General features: G+C 42.9%; 1 long non-coding RNA gene across 3 annotated transcripts in view; it reads left to right on the top strand.

Annotated features, from left to right (window-relative positions):
* The window catches only part of LOC134483025 (uncharacterized), a 76178-nt gene that overhangs the window by 40546 nt on the left and 16126 nt on the right, over positions 1 to 19506 (top strand). Inside the window, exons 1-2 of one of the 3 annotated variants that reach the window (XR_015642552.1) lie at positions 13614 to 13632; positions 17414 to 17874. The exons of 1 other annotated variant lie outside the window; for it this stretch is intronic. This is a non-coding gene — a long non-coding RNA (uncharacterized LOC134483025). Of the gene's footprint in view, positions 1 to 13613; positions 13633 to 17413; positions 17875 to 19506 lie in introns of those variants that run through there. One more of the 3 variants, XR_015642554.1, reaches the window with a different exon arrangement.

Here is a 19506-nt window from a genome sequence, read left to right as displayed (position 1 = left end):
ATATGCATAGTTTAGGCTTCACCCAGATGATGCTTTAAGAACTTGAAATGTCATGCACTTGTACATCGATGTATGCTCCTGTGCACACCCAATTGTGGCCAGAAAAAAAAAATAGCTATCATTTATTATTTGACCAAGACAGTCAAATAAAACTACCAAAATATGTAGGAAGGAAACAGAAGATCAGTAAACACACACACACACACACACACACACACACACACACAATGGCTAGAGGCCAGAGACAGGTCAATGCCACTTACAGGTTGCTCAGACTGCACATCGGAAATGAAGCTAGTAGCAGAGGCAGCTAAACATCACTGATCAGAGCTGCAGCCGAGCAGTAGGTCAGCAGAGGCCTTGCCGGAGGAGATGGGCTCCAGGAAGAGAACACCCCACTTGCACAAAGTCACAAAGAAAGATCCAGGCAGAGTCTAAAGGTAGGTCCACAAGCCAGGTAGGCAGGGGACATGCCAGTAGAAAGGTGTAAAAAATACAGTGTGGGTGGAAAGCACACACCACATGGTTACATAGATGAGCAGAATAGGAGATACACCTAGAAGGGGAACCTGCCCCTGTGATGGCAGAAGCACTGTCTGTCACCACCCAGCTAATGCAGGCATTCCCAAAGCTAGCTATGCTTACACTGCTGTAGCACACACTTTGTGACTGTCCAACCCAGGCTAAAATCTCATAGGAATACTGACTCATGCTCTATTTTCACTGCCTAGTAGAGAGCTTAGCATATGGGAACCATTACATGTTTGCTAAACTAAACAAAGACTGACAGTTTGTTGGGGCGGGGTGGGGGGAGGTTGTCTATTTATTTAATTTTGTTCATTTCTTTTAGTATTAAGGATTTTTGTTTTTGCTTTTTTTTTTTGTATGACAGGTTGTTACCAGCAAAATATTAAGTTAGGATGGCTCTCCTGAATATTTATCATTTACTGTGCATCTTCAATCTCTTCCCTTTGACTGTAAGGACTTCCCAGATTCCTTTCACCTTTGAACCAGAGAAAGGAACAGGAGAAAGTGAAGGAGCTTAAGTGTCACAAAAGGAGAAGGGGGCAAGTGGGGGAAGGGCTACCAGCAACAGGGGATGGTGGGGGGGGGGGATAATGGAAGGTAGTGACAGGTGAAATAAAAACATGATACATGTATAAAAAAAATATCCCATGAAATTCTTAAAGATGGAGCCAATTACCTTCCCAACATTCCTTGCAGTAGGTCATGGGCAATGATCTGAAATTCCATTACCTTGAGTTTCAATAGGAAGCCCCTGATGCAAGAAACCAGGCAGAAAGCATCCCTTGAACTGTGTGGTACAGGTACCATTTACAGAACTGAGTACACGTGACACTAGCACCATGCCTCCAGCACAAGGCAGTAGCTATGGTGACTGCTTCAGTGCTAGCTACCTGGGGCAGAAGCACTGAGGTCCTTGTCCAACTAGTTGATGGCCTGTTTTTGAGTACTAGCTCTATTGACAAGCTTCCCAGCCTGTTTCTGTTGCCCTCCTTGCAAGTCTGTGATTTGTATAATATCACCTTCTCAAATCCATTTTTTTTCTTTAAACCAACAAGAGGTTTTACTGTTGTTGTTATTGTTTTGTTTTGTGCTTTGTAATTTGCAAACTGGAAACCCTGACAATCTGTGGCTAAATCCTAGTGGACCAGATTAGAGCTTCCAAATATTATCTACAGGCAGCAGGAAGCCGTTAGTGGTTTTTAAAAGGGATTGTAATAATCTCGGAACTAAAAGAAGATTAAACTGGTAACAGCACACAGCTCCGACTGGAGGGAGATGATTCCAGAAGCAGACAGACTAGGGAGGAAGCTTTTGTACCAATACAGGTGGGAAGTGATATGGTAAAGTGTGACGGAAGGAGGAGACTGGGGTGGAAGGCATGCCCAGATACCTCTCTGGGATATCTGATTCTCATTTCTCACTCCCTGTACTATTTAATAATTCTGAAGAGTCCCCAGAAGTGGTAACATTGCGAAACTGTTTCTGTCTGTTGGTGTGCGATCCTGTACAGCAGCAGTTAGTTCAGTTGACTGTCTTTCCCATTGTGAAAATGACCAGTTTGGCCACCATCTCCTCCTTAGTTTTAGTGTTTCTAATACATAAACAAAACTATAAAAAAAACTCTCCTCTGAACCTTCGAACTGGCTGAAACATCCCTAGAGTCATTAAGGGGTTAACTCTTCCGAGTGTTGTTCATATTTATGTGACATATACTTAATCCATCTTCATTTCTTTGTGAATGGTTTCCTCAGAGAAGCTGCAGAATACGACAGACAGCTGCTACTGCTCTTATCGAAGGATGGAAGGTACTCAGCTGCACAGGTAGAAGTTTCTAGAACATGATGGAATTTACCCTTAAGGGGAGTCCTCTTCCACTCTGTGACTGAAGGCTGTGAATTAAATGGATAAGTGACAGAGTCACTGGGGGGGAAATGTTGATTTCATAAGCGCATGGATGAGGCTAATGTGAGGGAACAGTGAAAAGCTCCAAAGAGGCCCTTAGACCTGGAGGATCCTATACCACGTGGTAAACAGAGAGCAATAAAATGTGGAAAAAAGACAAAGCAAGGGCAGAGGGCTGGGCTTCAGTGAATGCTAAGTTATAGGGCGGTGTCTTTTTTTTTTTTTGCTTGGGAATTTTTTTTTTCTTTTTTTTTCTTTTTTTTTTTTTTTATTAACTTGAGTATTTCTTATATACATTTCAAGTGTTATTCCCTTTCCCGGTTTCCGGACAAACATCACCCTCCCCCCTCCCCTTCCTTATGGGTGTTCCCCTCCCAAACCTCCCCCCATTGCCACCCTCCCCGCATAGTCTAGTTCACTGGGGGTTCAGTCTTAGCAGGACCCAGGGCTTCCCCTTCCACTGGTGCTCTTACTAGGATATTCATTGCTACCTATGAGGTCAGAGTCCAGGGTCAGTCCATGTATAGTCTTTAGGTAGTGGCTTAGTCCCTGGAAGCTCTGGTTGCTTGACATTGTTGTACTTTTGGGGTCTCGAGCACCTTCAAGCTCTTCCAGTTCTTTCTCTGATTCCTTCAACGGGGATCCTATTCTCAGTTCAGTGGTTTGCTGCTGGCATTCGCCTCTGTATTTGCTGTATTCTGGCTGTGTCTCTCAGGAGCGATCTACATCCGGCTCCTGTCGGTCTGCACTTCTTTGCTTCATCCATCTTGTCTAATTGGGTGGCTGTATATGTATGGGCCACCTGTGGGGCAGGCTCTGAATGGGTGTTCCTTCAGTCTCTGTTTTAATCTTTGCCTCTCCCTTCCCTGCCAAGGGTATTCTTTTTCCTCATTTAAAGAAGGAGTGAAGCATTCACATTTTGATCATCCGTCTTGAGTTTCCTTTGTTCTAGGGATCTAGGGTAATTCAAGCATTTGGGCTAATAGCCACTTATCAATGAGTGCATACCATGTATGTCTTTCTGTGAGTGGGTTAGCTCACTCAGGATGATATTTTCCAGTTCCAACCATTTGCCTACGAATTTCATAAACTCGTTGTTTTTGATAGCTGAGTAATATTCCATTGTGTAGATGTACCACATTTTCTGTATCCATTCCTCTGTTGAAGGGCATCTGGGTTCTTTCCAGTTTCTGGCTATTATAAATAAGGCTGCGATGAACATAGTGGAGCACGTGTCTCTTTTATATGTTGAGGCATCTTTTGGGTATATGCCCAAGAGAGGTATGGCTGGATCCTCAGGCAGTTCAATGTCCAATTTTCTGAGGGACCTCCAGACTGATTTCCAGAATGGTTTTACCAGTCTGCAATCCCACCAACAATGGAGGAGTGTTCCTCTTTCTCCACATCCTCGCCAGCATCTGCTGTCCCCTGAGTTTTTGATCTTAGCCATTCTCACTGGTGTGAGGTGAAATCTCAGGGTTGTTTTGATTTGCATTTCCCTTATGACTAAAGATGTTGAACATTTCTTTAGGTGTTTCTCAGCCATTCGGCATTCCTCAGCTGTGAATTCTTTGTTTAGCTCTGAACCCCATTTTTTAATAGGGTTATTTGTTTCCCTGCGGTCTAACTTCTTGAGTTCTTTGTATATTTTGGATATAAGGCCTCTATCTGTTATAGGATTGGTAAAGATCTTTTCCCAATCTGTTGGTTGCCGTTTTGTCCTAACCACAGTGTCCTTTGCCTTACAGAAGCTTTGCAGTTTTATGAGATCCCATTTGTCGATTCTTGATCTTAGAGCATAAGCCATTGGTGTTTTGTTCAGGAAATTATAGGGCGGTGTCTTAGTCAGGGTTTCTATTCCTGCATAAACATCACCACCAAGAAGCAAGTTGGGGAGGAAAGGGTTTACTCAGCTTACACTTCCACAATGCTGTTCATTATCAAAGAAAGTCAGGACTGGAACTCAAACAGATCAGGAAGCAGGAGCTGATGCAGAGACCACAGAGGTGGTCTTACTGGAGGTGGTCTTACTGGCTTGCTTCCCCTGGTTTGCTCAGCTTGCTCTCTTGTAGAACCCAAGACCACCAACCCAGGGACAGCACCACCCACAATGGGCCCTCCCCACTTCATCACTAATAGAGAAAATGTCTTAGAGCTGAATCTCATGGAGGCATTTCCTCCACTGAGGCTCCTTTCTCTGTGCTAACTCCTGCTTGTGTCAAGTTGACACACAAAACCAGCCGGTACAGAGTGTGAGGAGTATACATGTAGGGAATGCATTGCGTAGTAAGCCTTGTTATACAGAATTGCGTCCTCTTGAGTGATGTGTTATCTCCTGAGTAACTCTTTCTTCACAGCACTGAAGGATCCATTTACAAGTGAACAATCCTAGCACAAAACCAGACTTTCTTTAATAAAAGGGAAACCTATGTCCTGCTTTTATGCAGACCAGGGCGGTGCCAAGAATTCCCTGTGTTTGCTTCAGTTTACAAAGCATCTCCAGTTCAAAAGAATCTTTGTTTAAAGGGACATATCTCAACGTAGTATATCTGATCCCCTTCAGCTGCCATGACAACATACAATGGGTGGCTTTCACAAAGCTGCCCCATTCATGCGTGAAGTATTTGTTACCAGTGTGTGAAATGTATAGGAGACCCAGGTGGAGGCATATGAGAGTCTATGACGGCAGACCTGCTCTGCAGATCTCAGTGTGTACAACAGACAGATGGTAGCTATGTGTGTTGTGCACATCTTGCGGTTGTGTGCCAAGTGTCCTGCGATGAACTCCAAGAACATGACCCAATTCTTTAGTTATGCTAAAATTTGATTATATGGGATGTGACTTCACAGAAGAAATCCATTCCCTGAGAATAGGAAGTCTTGAACCCCCAGTGAACGTGATTGTTGGGGGGAGGACGGCAAGGGAGGGAGCGGGGAGGGGAACACCCATAATGAAGGGGAGGGGGAGGGATTAGGGGGATGTTTGCCCAAAAACCGGGAAAGAGAATAACATTCGAAATGTAAATAAGAAATACTCAAGTTAATTAAAAAAAAAAAGTCTTTCCACCATGCAGTTGTTTCCGGTAAATAAGAATGGATTTGTACCAAAATTGTCACAATATTCTAAACAGCACAAGTCACCCTCCTTCGGGCTGATGTCCTGTGTGCATCAATTTATCCTAGATAAATGCGCTCTCACCATGCATTGCAATGTGTTTTTTGACAAAATTATAGAAAAGGGTCCGATCTGCCGCAAAAGTGAATCATGTATCAACTAACGGCATGTTGGTCCCAGGCTTCTGACTTGGCAGTTGGGTGAAGAAAACCACTTACTGAGGCAATACCTCACTGTTAGAGTTGGCTTGTTGCTCTTGGCTCCAACACATAGTCGCCTTCGAAAGCAGGTGACAAAGTGACAGCTATAAAGTTTTGAGTATGAGGCTGTCCTTCGGGTCATTTGTAACTTCCCATTTCTGTTTTTTAAAAAACACTTTACAAAGTTAATAGACTTGCTTAGTATCCTCGATCTTCCTGACTAGGGGCATCTCTCAGAAGGAAAACATTAGTAGTACAAGGACTGCAGAGACACACTGCTGTGCTACAAATTATGTCTCTATTGTTTGGTTGTAAGCAAATTCCATATGCTTTCCCATACTTGGTTACTCACCTGTAAATCTCAGTCCTTCTGAGCACTGGATACATAAAGCATTTAGAGTGAAGTCTGGTCTATATAAGTATTTTCTGACATTATTAAAACTTACTTACAGAAATTAATTAATTAATTAATTTAAAATTTGGGCCAAGAGATGCAGAATATTCGAATTAAGTTCCAGTACTCATACAGTTCAAAAGTACCTGTAATTCTAGTTCCAGGGCCTCTGAGGCACCAGCACTCACCTGCCATACCACATGCGGACACAGACACAATTAAAAAGAAAGCAACTCTTTTAAAAGGAAAAAAATCCGAGCATAGCGGCAAACCTTGTAAGCATAGCACTCAGGCACATGGGAAGTAAAGGCAGAAGGGTCAGGAGTTCAAGACCAGCTTCAGCCTAGGCTACATGGTAAGTGTGAGGCCTGGACTATGTGAGATCCTATCTTCACTAAAGTAAAGAAAGAAGGAGGGGAGGAAGCAGGGAGGGGAGGGGAGGAGAGGGAGGGGGAGGAGAGGGAGGGGAAGGGGGAGGAGAGGGGAGGGGAGGGGAGGGGAGGGGAGGGGAGGGGAGGGGAGGGGAGGAGAGGTAATTAGGTTGAATTAGAAGCATTCTTACAAATGAACTACTCAAATCCAAGCTACTTTGTAGTATGTGGAAGACAGAATGTAATTCCCAGTTACCAACAACTAGAAAAGATCAAGATGATTGCCTCTTGACGCCTGCATTCTAATATCTCCTGTCTCTCTTCTACATTTTCTACACTTCTGGAAAAAGTCCTTAGTGATGTACACACTTTGCAGACATCTCCTATAAGATGTGGGAAACATGGCACCCAACACTGATGAGAGTTCTTTAAGGAAACTTCCGTTTTTGTTTTCCTCAATGGGGATAATGACAATTTTATCTGATGGGGGTTTTTTGTTTTGTTTTGTTTTGTTTCTGTTTTTGCTTACCATTTTAGTCAATCTCATTCGAAATTGCAGTTTTGTGTGTGAGATAACCCCACCTTCCATCCTTCTTGCTCATTAGCTAAGAGTTCTGAGAGGTGTCTGTATAGCCTCTATCTAGTTTGTCTTCAAGATCCATCCCAAAGGAAGGACTTCCTGCTCCAGCAAAAGAAGGGTAGCATGTTACTGATGACCCCATTAGTGTGCTCTGTATAGACGTGGGCACCATATACCACGGTTTTGTTTCTCTAAATAGGAGGAGTTCAGGAACTAGAGAGATAGGTGACATGGACAGAATTCTCACAGCATGAAAAGGTCACATAATTGTGTATAGCATACATGCAAGATGAGAAAGAGACAGCAGGGTAGCAGAGAGAGAGGGAGGGAGAAAGAGAGAGAGAGAGAGAGAGAGAGAGAGAGAGAGATGGTGATAGGGAGGGAGACAGACGTAAGCTATGGTAAAGGCAACCTAAAGGTCAAAATTGTAATATTAAATAAATCTTACAAGATTTTATAAACCCTAATTTATTGTCTATGTGCAACTGACATTTTAGCTCTTGGTTTAATACCAGACACTTCAAAGGATTCTTGTAGAAGAATGGTTGATAACCCTCTTACACAGTATAATTGGAATTCTGCATGTTAGAACATTTGGTTTCTGAAAGATTTTTGTAAATGTTAATAGCTGTCTTTTAAAATGGTGTAAGTGTGAAATGCTATGAAAAGCAAAGGTTTAAATGTCACTCCGGCTATAATTTTCATATTGTAAAAACTAAGTTTTTCAAAATGGAAAGCCCTAAAAGCTTGCTGCAAGCCAGAAAATACTAGCGAGTTCACTCTTCCTTCTTGAAATGGATATGACATTTGACTAAATGAGGCAAATTTAAAATTAAAAGTAATCTGTTTGTCCTAAAATTTACTATTGGACATTGATGGCTAACTGAAAAGAATTTGTATTTCTCTGCCCTGTCCGGCTATACTTGAGTCTAGAAACCTCATTCTGACTGGGGCTGTAGAAAACTGAAACACACACAGAAAAGCTGAGGTCAGGTGGGCTATGCTCTCTCTGCTGAAGCTGTACCAAGTAAGCAGTAACAGAACCTCCTCACATTTCGTATATACAGCAGAGGAAGAAGGGCTTATAAAGCATTGTAGAAGATTCTCTGTGGAGCAATAGCTCTCAACTTGTCTCAACCCCTTTGAGAGCCAAATGGCCTTTATACAGGGTTCACCTGTTAGATAACCTGCATATCAGAACCTTACAATACAATTTATAACAGAAGCAAAATTACAGTTGTGAAGTAACAACGAAAATAACGGTATGGTTGGGGGTCAGCATAATATGTAGAACTGTATCCAAGGGTCTCAGCATGAGGAAAGTTGAGAGTCACTGCTATGGAGGAAGAGTCTTGGGTTGGAGTCACCCAGAACTAGGGAGCTGTGGATGCTATTGTTTGCACACACTGTCAACCTTCACACTCAGACCAGAAGAAGGCTTTGCTAATTTCATTTGATCCTCCCCCAGTGAAGCCACTCCCATGGGTCTGAGGCATTGGGGGCTTTTGCCCGTGTCAAACGTTCACTCAAGACTTTCATGGCTCCCTACAGTTCTCTGCTTCTTGCTACTTCATGCAAGATTATGAGCCAATGTCCATCTTTTTTAAGTGTACCCGATGAGCTAGTCAATGGGCGAAAATAAGGGACAGAGTATTTGTTATGGCTGGGAAATCGTTATTAGCCTTTCTGCCATCAGAGCTCAGGAAACATGGTAGGAGAAAAGGCAGAAAGAATGTAAGAGGCAACAGATAGGCAGGAGTGCTTTGAAATGCTGTTCTCTGGATATGGCATGGCTAATTTAAACATGAACTCATAGCAGCTATGGTTACCTGTATGATATCTAGAGAAGATCAAGCCAGCCCAAATCCAACCTACATGTAGTAGATGATTTCCAGGGTCTACCCAACACTAAACCTTATTGGCAGTGGATACCTGCTGAGGATGGGAGAACTGTTCATTATTAAAGCTATTTGCCACTGGCAGGTTTCTTTTGCTTGTGTGGATGCTTCCACATCCGTGCAATAGGGACATCACATAGACTTAGCAGAATATATAAATATAAGTGTACATACTTAATTTAGCATGTGTATATGTATGCATTTATGTATGTATGTCATTAGGTTGGGAGGATGATATGTTGGGAGAACAAGGGGAAAATTTAAAGAAGAAAGTAGGAGTAGATAAGATCATATGTCATTGTATGCATGACTGAAATTTTCAAGAATAAAGAAGAAGTTTTAAGTATACCCAATGAGCCAGCCAGGCGAACATGAATATTCTTGTTTGAATTTTTATTCTTTACTCTGGGCAGCAGACAAAAGGAAGGGGTTGAGCACTATTGGCTGACGATAATGGAGGGTGCTTTCGAAGAACCATTTGTAGTTTTCTTCCATCTTGCAAATTGAAACCAGTATTAAGCCAAACTGATATTAAAAGCAGTCCAGGGAGGGATACTATTGGCCAAGTCTAATGTTGAAACTAAGATATATTAGAGATGCAAATAGGGTGATCTCATTTTTTTCTTAATTTAAAATGGTGTGACCCAGTAGGTATGGTGGCCTCCTTTCTTTCCATGAACACAAGACGTTTTGTCAAAAGGGACAATTGCTGATGATTGACCTTGTTACTCAGTTGGAACAGAGCAGTGGCTTTCAAATGCTAGAAAGGACCAGTCACCTGCAGTGACACTGAGTATAGAGTCTCCACTCCAGAGCTCCTGGCTGGGAAGATCTAGGGGAGCACCAAGGGTGAGCATTTCTAGCAAGTTCCCAGATGGTTCTGGGCTTTCATAGCCCAGCCTTTGGCAGCTGCTCAGGAAGTCTGTTTTCTATTACCAGTGCCAACAGTTAACCGGGTTAGAGTTAACCCTAAGTGGAAAACTCACTATGGTTCCCAGGTATGAATTTTACGTCTTCCTTTGCTTAGTTTAGTAGAAAGACCACACACACACACACACACACACACACACACACACACACACACGAGAGAGAGAGAGAGAGAGAGAGAGAGAGAGAGAGAGGAATTATACAAAGCCAGGCAGTTTTGCAGTGATGTGCCAAGGTGGCAGCCTAGCAAAACTGCTTAAAAATTTTCGCAAGTAAATTATTGTGAACATGATCTATTTGGAGCTTTGATTAAACATTCAATTATAATTTCTCCCTGAAAATGAAAAGCGAACAACTCCCACCTGCTCTCCTCTTCTTCCAGCACTGCTGTGTGGTTTCAGTGGGTTCACCTCATTCAGCCCTGCCTGCCATCAGGGAGGAAGCTCTGTCATTCCCATCTGACAGAACTGAGGACACGACTTGAGGAGATTAAGAGCACATTTGAAAATAATGCCTTCAGTATCCTCCAAGTTAACCTTGGAATAAACAAGACTGTTCAAAAGAGTTGTCACTAACTGGCTGGCTCCTTTTGTCCTTGGCATGAGGCAATGGACCACAGTGACAAGGAATCAGCCCCGTCGTACATTTACTACTTTCCTGGAAGGATGTGGTCAGGAGCACGATTTATTTCGTGGCAAAGTGTCTTCTCCATGCTGGAGAATTTCCCTCCTGTCTTGGTGCCAAGGAGAGTTATGTTTTCCCTGAGCACTGGGTTCGTTTCGTGGCTGAAGCCTATAGCTAGCAAGCAGTCTGGCTTTATTTTCCCTGGTTTGTCATCTCTCAGTCTATCTGGGATAATACTGACTTTTTAACATATTCTTGGTAATGGCATGACTAGACAATTTAAGGAAGCCGATAATAAACTCTGTCTCAAATTAATTAAGCGTGTTTCCTGCAGGAAGACACCACCTCCTGCTAAGAAGGACAACAATAGGCGGAAGTGGGAAATAACTGCGGGGGAGGGAACTAACGCTGGAGGAGCTGGTGAAGGCTGGAAAGGGAAATCCAAGCTGCGCCATACTGAGGCCCTGTAAACTGCCATCCGGAGTTCTTGCTATTCAATTTCCTTATTTCTATTTCGTTCCTTATCCCCTTTAACATTTCTTTGCCTGCCAGTCATCTTCTCTCACAGTCAGCCTATGTGTGAAGACTATTCCTTGCTTGCTTTGTCAGGAAATAATTCCATTTTGGATAGGCTGGTAGAGGAGAAAGGCTCTGCTTGATTCTGCCCAGGACTGAACGATACACAGTGTGGGAAAGCTATAACTCTGCTATGTTTAGTTTGGTCAAGATTTCTTTTTAATTTTAACTATGTAAGGAATCCTGAATGCAGGAATGTTGCTCCGGGGTAGAATACTGGCTTACCAAGTGTGGGACCCCGAGCTCAATGGCCCCAGCATTGGAAAAAATTAAAAAAAAAAAAAGTAGAAAGGGAAAGACATCGGTGTTGTCTACAATGTGCTTCTGAATGCTCATCTGAGGCCAAAGATAACAATACAATAAAAGGTGTCTCTTAAAATGCACTCATTAAATATAAGGGAGCAGCCAAGAGCTTACCTGTGTAGCTCTCCACCCTCCCTAGCTCAAGGACCCTAGTTTCACACAGTGACAAGGACACAAACACTACCAACCTTGTGTGATTGAGCGGGGAGAACATGCATCTTGAATCATGTTATAATCAAATGTCAAACTGAGGAAGTCGCTATAGAATGAAGGGCACAATCTCTTGAAAACATATTGTGAAAGACAAACGTTAAGGTTGAGAATCTTATCCATTAGTTTTCATAAAGAGTAAAAATCAAATATAATTTCGAATTCTCTCTTAACCGCAGTACATTTGCTCCGAAGTGCATGATTGTGGAGCATTGGTAAAATAGGAATGAAAGTTTACCGTGGACTGTTTGAATTTCAGTCTTTTCATTGTCTCGTGGTTATTGCTGTTCTGAGTGGGTATCAGTAGCTTAGGACATACACACCCAGCCAATAGAAAGTAAATACGTCCACATTTATTCTTAAGTGATTTATAACTACAATAATATAATAATCCTATAGAGATGGAGATGTGGACATATCATACCCCGTGCTCACTAGGACTCAGAGAAAACGCTGATACAGAAGAAAGATAGATGGGTGGATGCATATGTGGGTGGAAGGATAAACTGATAAAGGAATGCATAGAATACTGAGACAAATGAGTCAAAACATAAATAATGCCGATACAGCTCTGTGACATCACATATAATAATTCTTCGTATTTTAGTACAGTTTTTTTTAAATTATCATAGATTTTATAGTGCATGTATGTGTTTTGTGAGTGCATTTCTCTTTCTTTCTTTCTCTTTCTTTCTTTCTTTCTTTCTTTCCTCCTTCCTTCCTTCCTTTTAATGGAAATAGCCATTGAACGTTTCTTCCCCATACTGAGTTCAGTAGATGAAGTGTATGTGATATGGGAAAGAACACAGCTACAAAGCAAGGTCGTTCACCTAACAACCATTGCATAGCCCACAGCCATCTCAAGAGAGCCTCATCTAGTCCTGCCCAGCACTGACTTAACAGCTAACAAAACAAAACAAACAAACAAACAAACATTTAAAGCCCTGGCCCTTTGCCGTTGGCAAGGCCGAGTTCTCGAATGGTAGCAATGTTATACCGGCCATCATACAAATGTGTTTATATCAAAAAATGCCCTACCTTCTAACCTATAAAAAAACATCAACATACCAACACATTGCCAGTGCCGCTTGGAGGCTTATACTCGTTTTCTGACAGGTTAGTGCCATTGTTCTTCAGAATGCCCAAGTAGATGTGTGCTAAGCATTAGCACTGATTGTTAGTGTGGAGCAAAGGAAAAGAAACCATTTGTTCTGTTCCATCCCTGAGTGCTTTAATGTGATCTCTCTCTTTCTCTCTCTCTCTCTCTCTCTCTCTCTCTCTCTCTCTCTCTGTGTGTGTGTGTGTGTCTGTGTGTCTGTGTGTCTGTGTGTCTTTCTTTTCCTCAAAGAGATCATCCAGTGACCTTGAAATCTGCGCTGGCATTTTGTTGGCAGGAAAGAAAGCTCTCTCTTCTCATTTGCAAAATGAATAACAATTTGATCATCCTTAAACTTCTAAAAGGTTAATTATGCTCTCTCTGTGAGTACCAAATGAAAACCTGTTTTATCTCTGCCCAAATGAAGCCCACAGGGCTCACCCTCCTTCTGACTCTGCCAGGAGACCAAGTCCTTCCGGCTGTCAATTACCCGCTATCAACTCTAGATCTGGGAGAGCTGCAGTAGATTTTCTCATCCCCAAACCATGACAGCCCTCATTTGCTAGAGCTGGGTGGTGGCTTTAAAATTTTCTCAGCAGGAAAGTGTTATCTGGCTTTGGGCATGATGGAAAGAAAAGAGAAGCTGCCAGAGTGAGCAGGAGAGAAAGGGAAAGATTAAAGGGTGTCTGATGACTACAATTTCACTTCACTTCAAAGGATTCCACCCAGAAACAATAAACCAACAACAACAAAATGCTAGGATGGTAATAATAAAAAAATCATCACGGTAAAAATTAAAAGCAAATTTAAAATATTAAAAGTCTACCATGCTGAGAAGCCTTAGATCCTTGACTGCAACAACGTTCAGAGCAGTTCTGTCTGTACACGCGAGATAACGGCAACTGTGGGTCAGTGCTCATGGTTGGGGAAGGGGCGCCTTGTAAGGAAAAGTTTGGCCTCTACCCTTCCCCCTTCTGAAGTTTCTGAGCTGCTGCTATTTTGTGGTTATGTGTAGCCTCTTTAGCCATAGCCAGAAATCGTTTCTTTAAAAGCAGGGTTGAGAGAGTTACATTTCATTTTTATTATAAGGGAACCTCATCTTTCAAAGGAAAGTAATACCGGAGAATGGCGGCTGGGGCGGGGGTGACCAGGAAATCTTGCCTCTGCCTGATGGTCGTAGCTTCTTGATTTTTAATAACTTGTACAATTTCATGTGAGTCAATCAAACTTTATGTTATGTGGAAAGGAAAACAGAAAAAACATTGGAATGGCTGAGCAATGTATCCCCACCCCCAACCACCCCACTACCCCCGCTGGAAGGAAATATGGCGCTGCCTAGAACAGCTCAGACACTTCACAGTGATGGGGTTATCAAGACACCATATGGACCTGATCTTTGGTCTAGGGGAGAGAAAGAGACAGAGAGAGAGAGAAAGAGAAAGAGAAAGAGACAGACAGAGAGAGAGAGAGAGAGACAGAGACAGAGAGAGAGAGAGAGAGAGAGAGAGAGAGACACAGAGACAGAGAGACCTAGGAACGGAACAGCATGCTTTCTTTACTGTAGCAAAGCTATAAGAAGACCCAGTGGGGACAACTTTCCCATGATTCCATAAAAACTAGATATGGATATGTTTATCTTCACATATCTGTAACGTGTGTAGCCTAAACACCAGGTAAACACTCCCTGTGAACCCGTCCCTCTAGGTGCCACTCATCTCTGTTCTACTTCCTGTCTCTACAGACTCCAAAGTAGGCCCACATAGAAATGAAATCGATGTTGGTTAGTCGTTCTGTGCCTCCCTTTCACTTAGCTCGTTGTTACCGAGATTGAGCTGTGTTGTAGCCTGTACTGAAACTCCATTTCTTCTCTGAGGTTGGCTATCCTCCCACGGTGTGTTATCTCCTCATCGGCTCGTGGGAGTTTGTCCCGTTTTCACTCAGTTATCATGAAGAGCGGTTTTAGGATTGCCGGAGGACACCGGGCTGTTTGCATCTCTGCTTTCAATGCCTTGGTGTATGTACATAGAAGGGCAATTACTAAGCCCTTGTTTTTTATGCACAACTTATTGTGATCGGTAGCACAGCACACATGGGTTGTGTGATATAAGAGTTAAAAAGATATTTTACTTAGAAAATATTGAGAATTAATTTCATTTTCATTCCACTCTAAGATATCTTTTTCTTATTGTCATTGAGTTATTTGAACACTTGGAGAAAATTATTGAGTTTTTGTTTATTTATTCTAATTTGTCTTATTTTAATCAGAGTGCAGTCCCCAAACTCCACATTTTTAAAAAAGCCTTTCTGGGTGGTATACAAGGGAGTCAAAGCTAGGTAAACCTTTGGGTCTGGTTGCCCAGTCACCTAGCTCATTTGGAAAGTTCAAAACCAGCGAGAGATACTGTCTCAAAAACTATGCAGAGGTCACGAGGCAACTTAGAGGACTTGGTTCTTCTCCTTCAACCATGCAGATCCAAGGCATTGAGCTCAGGTCCTCAGGCTTGGTAGACGTGTTTTTGCACGCTGAACCATGCCCAAACATGGGAATTTAGATGGAATAAACTCTGAAGCAAAGAGAAATGACTTTATTAAGATGTTAGGTTTAGAGGGGACATGTCATTTAAAAATCACACAATGCTAAAGTTTTGAAGGAAAAGAGAAAGGTAGCAAAGAAGACAATAAAATCGATAGTACGACAGTAAGATAGTAAGATAGTCCCCTCACAGGGACTGGTACAGACTCTGTGTGAGTTACAGATCTGTTGGGAAGAGCTGCCTGTGTTGCTAGTACCATTTCAAGATCTCCCAGTAAGTTTCTACACCAATAGACACTGAGTTGGGTTGCCTGAATTCTGTACCTGTTCCCTGAGCCATTTTGTTCCCTGCCCTCCCACCCCCACACACTGCCTTGCTCTCATACCCTGGAAACTGGCAGAGAACTTAGCACTCCGCTGAGGATGACCTTGAACTTGTGATCTTCTGCCCCACCTCCCCAGTGCTGACAGAAAGAGCATGTGTCTCCTCCCCTGGCTTTAGGTCATGCTGGGACATAAGGCAGCACTCTATCTCCTTAATTACATCTCAAGCTTTTTTGTTTTAAATTATTTTAGATGTGTTATGTGTATAGAGGTTTTGCATAAATGTATGAATGTGGAAAATGTATGTACCCAGGGCCCTCTGAGGTCAGAAGAGAGTGTCGGATGCCCTGGAACTGAAGTTTCCCAGACATCCTGTTGGGAGCCAAACCTAGGTCCTCTGAAAGAGCAAATGATACTTTGATTAGTGAGCTGATCTTCCAGCTCCCCGAACCTTTTAAAACTGAGAGGCCTTCCTGTTGCTTTTTCTCCTACATCTTCTGCCTCCAATATCCTTGCCTGTACTTCTGAGTTTCCCTTTTCCTTTACCACGGGCCTATGTCTCAGACACAGTGATGGACCCATCCATATTGAAGATCTGGAAAAGCTCACGGGAATAATATAGTACTTCTATGTAGCAGCTCTGTCAGAACGGGTTCCAGGCATCACATTTTATATTTGAAATGCACGGTTAAGCTGGGTGTAGTGTCACACGCCTTTAGCCCCAGCACTTAAGAGGCAGAAGCAGGCAGATCTCTGAATTCAAGACCAGATTGGTCTATAAAACTATACAGAGAAACCCTGTCTCCAAAACATCACAACAAAATATATTTATTTTAAAGTGTACATGTGTGTTTAAGGAGCAGGGTAGAGCTGTCCAGAGGCCGGGACATGGGAACACAGAACATTTGTGAGCCACCTAATGTGGGAAAAACAGTGTGCACTCAATGAGTAGGCCATCTCTCCATCCCCATGCAGTTCTTTCCTGGACACTGAGGTGGGTTTTTTTCTTAGAATGATGGAGAATCGCTTGGTTCTAGTGAGCTTAACTGAGGGAGCTTAAGGTATCAGATAATCAAATGTCACCAAAGTCACCCTGAGTCACTGGCTTCTCAGTTTATTGTCTCAGGATCAATATGAATAAGAAAGGTGGGTAAGTAAGCAAGTATAGAGGATGTTATTTTTATTCAGGAAAAGCTCCTGAGGGAAAATTGTCCCAAGACAAGGGATTCTGGTTCGTTTCCTGCCACTGGCCTTTGTAAGTCTTAGGATGGGAATCCAATGGAGGCCAACATATCACTGGCTGACCCAGTGAGTGACTTGCACACCCTTTGCTATTCACCTTGACTCAACAAGAGAGGTGATCATGTATTCATTCTCCAATCAGGGGAGTGGTCATGTTTGTCCACTCTCCCCCAACCCCTTTTAGATGTTTCGTAGACTGCTAATGACATCACTTCTCTTTCTAGTTTCTAGGCTACATAACTGGCTTGTGATTTACCAGGGTCCCTTGTCCTTATTGCCTGTGTAGAGTCAATCCCTGTCTCACCACGTATCTAGTTCCGTTGGGAATAAACCTAAAGCCTGAATTGCTGGGCCTCATGGGAGGAGTCAGCCTATTGAGCTTGACCTCCTCATGTTTTTCCACTTTCTGCCTGGTGTGAATTGCTCTGCCAGTTTTGTTCCTGGCTGTTTGGTATTCTTTTTCATGTTTCTCGTCTTCTTGTGTTTCTCTTTATTATATTATCATTTAAATGAAATCCCCCTAAGTCCTTTTCTTTGGTAGCTTTTGTTACATACGTTTTATAATGCCTTTCTCTTTCTCTGTCCTTAAGCTTCAGCAACGTCTGCCTCACCCAGAGAAAGGGAAGACTTATGTGGAACATAACCCCATGAGTAGTTCTATGCATGAAGACTTGGGAAACAGAAGGATGCAGTCAAGGGTGCACAGATGGAAGATTGTAACAGCTCAGATTTTAATGGCCACGCTGGTCAGATTTTCATCGCTGTATTCAGCAAGTCTCACCAAGAGGCTTAATGGTGGCCTGTTGTCCCTTCCATCCATCTACCCAAGACAAAGCACAAATGCAATGTGACTCACCGATAACGGCCACAGCTGCAGCTGCGGGGTATGTCACCCTCAGCAGCACTAACCCTTTGCCTCAGGCAGCATATGGACAGTGACAGGCTGATCACCCCGATGATGAAGAACTGGGTAGACGGAGGATGGATGCCTTTGAGTTGTCGAGGCCCGGGTGCCTCCCATTCATTGGACGGCTTCTGTCTCCTTTGCACGGTAAATTCAGGTTGGATCCGAAGAGGTTCCGATTTTGCTCAGGGAGAGATTATTCATATTTTCGAACTTTTTGACAGCTGACCAATTAAAAACTAGATGATGCCATTAACAAGCTCTAAATAAGCCAGGATTTTGAGCAATAGAAAGCACCGAAGTCAGTACAGTCGCACCACACGCAGCAGGAGCTGGAGAGAAATTCAAAGATAATTACAGTTGATGCTAGTGGCCTCAGGGGTACTGGGCAGGACTCAAGTCATTAACTATGGTGCAACAAATTCCGTGTTTTATACATATCTCCAGTGAGTCTTTTATTTATCTAGTTTAGAATTTTCTTTTTGTCCTGAAATTTCTGAGATTTTCTCCAATTCCGGTTAATGATGTCCGCTGACCTGATATGCCTAGCTTCGCCATCATCACCACCTTAATCCTCTTAATTATCAGAGAATGTTTCACTCAGCCTGAGCACCGTGCCTGGGTGAGGTAGTGTGGCCGATTTCACGTGTAACTTAGACAGCATAGTGCAGTCAATTTTCAGTCAGATCCCATTAACCTCTTGGTCCGTGAGTGGTGAAGCCGGGTTACGTGTGCAACGAGAAGGCAGCATGAACATATTCCTAAAATCCACTTAAGTCACCATTTTGCCAAAGCTGTCCGAGCTTTCTCGAGACTAAACATGAGCTATAAAGAGGCTGGAAGAAAGCATGGCTTGCCATTTTTCTGAGCCCATAGTTCTGATGATCAATCCACACACGTTAAGCGCTTGGACTTCTATGGGCATAGTGGATTCGGAGAACAATGGGGATTTTTCTTTTTTTAATTTTATTTTTCTTGGATCTTTTATGTATTTACATTTCAAATGTTATCCCCCTTCCCCCCCAAACTCCCTCCCCGTGCTCCCTGCTTCTATGAGGATGCTCCCACTTCTGCCCACCCACTCCCACCTCAACGCCCTAGCATTCTCCTACACTGGGGAAGGGAGCCTTCCAAGGACCAGATGGGGATGTTTTCATTCTTATGTTTGTGCTCTTAATTAACTACTATACAAAAGTCTTTTCTAACGAAGAGCTCAGATCATACAGGGCTTTCCCTCGTTTTTATTTTATTTTGTTTTATTTCATTCTTTATTCTTCTCTCATATATTACATCCTGATCACAGTTTCCCCTCTCTCTCCTCCCTGCACACAGGTCTTTGGACCAGGAGTGCATCTTTACTTCTGAGCATGACATGTGTGTCTGCTCAGGTAACCTGTGCTGGAGGCTGCTGGACTCCAGCATGGGGTGGGGGTTACTATTAAATAATGCATATGTAAGAGGCTTCCCCATAGCACAGCATGATGCAAATTGCTTCTATAAGCATCAAGCACACAACCACGAGGATCACAGCAGTGGTAGCAGGAGGGATGGTAACAATGCTGTGACTGGAGCTACCCTTGGGAGGACAGAGCTGACGCTTCCACTATGCTGGTAGCAACACACAGAGCCCCAGCAATACGCACCACGTGAGACCAATCGAGAAGCAGCTGCAAGGTTTCATGATAAGCAAAACTTGGGGATCTGGAGGCGAGGAGAGGAAATAGGTCTGTAAGCAACATTTTATTTTGTTCTTATCAGAAATGAGAATGTCCACAAACT

Source organism: Rattus norvegicus, chromosome 18 (genome assembly GCF_021556685.1).
Source record: "Rattus norvegicus strain SHRSP/BbbUtx chromosome 18, alternate assembly SHRSP_T2T, whole genome shotgun sequence".
In the NCBI taxonomy this organism is placed as follows: domain Eukaryota; kingdom Metazoa; phylum Chordata; class Mammalia; order Rodentia; family Muridae; genus Rattus; species Rattus norvegicus.
Note: the sequence above shows the minus strand (reverse complement) of the source record. Positions and strands in the feature narration are given on the sequence as shown.